Raw genomic sequence first — 303 nt, 5'->3', positions numbered from 1 at the left:
GCTGAAAGTGGAAAGTCGGCCCTGATGACGGAGTTGGGTTGAGTGTTGAAGCCGAAGGGTAACTAACTGATTGAGAGTCCGAGTTTGACGTGATGAGTGATGAGCTATCGTCGGTGTTCAGCGGTGGCTGTCGTAGTGTGTCTTTTTGCGTCTCTTTGCGTCGCTCCCGGGCAATTGGCGTTTTTCTTCTGAAATACCACGTTGTTTTTTGCGCGGTAAGTGTTAATCGACGCGTTACGCCGTTCTGCGTCGACGTATCCAAACCACGCGAAAATTGGTTGAGTTTTCGCAGAGATATCACGA

The sequence above is a fragment of the Acyrthosiphon pisum genome, chromosome X (genome assembly GCF_005508785.2).
Source record: "Acyrthosiphon pisum isolate AL4f chromosome X, pea_aphid_22Mar2018_4r6ur, whole genome shotgun sequence".
Taxonomy (NCBI): Eukaryota; Metazoa; Arthropoda; class Insecta; order Hemiptera; family Aphididae; genus Acyrthosiphon; species Acyrthosiphon pisum.
Note: the sequence above shows the minus strand (reverse complement) of the source record.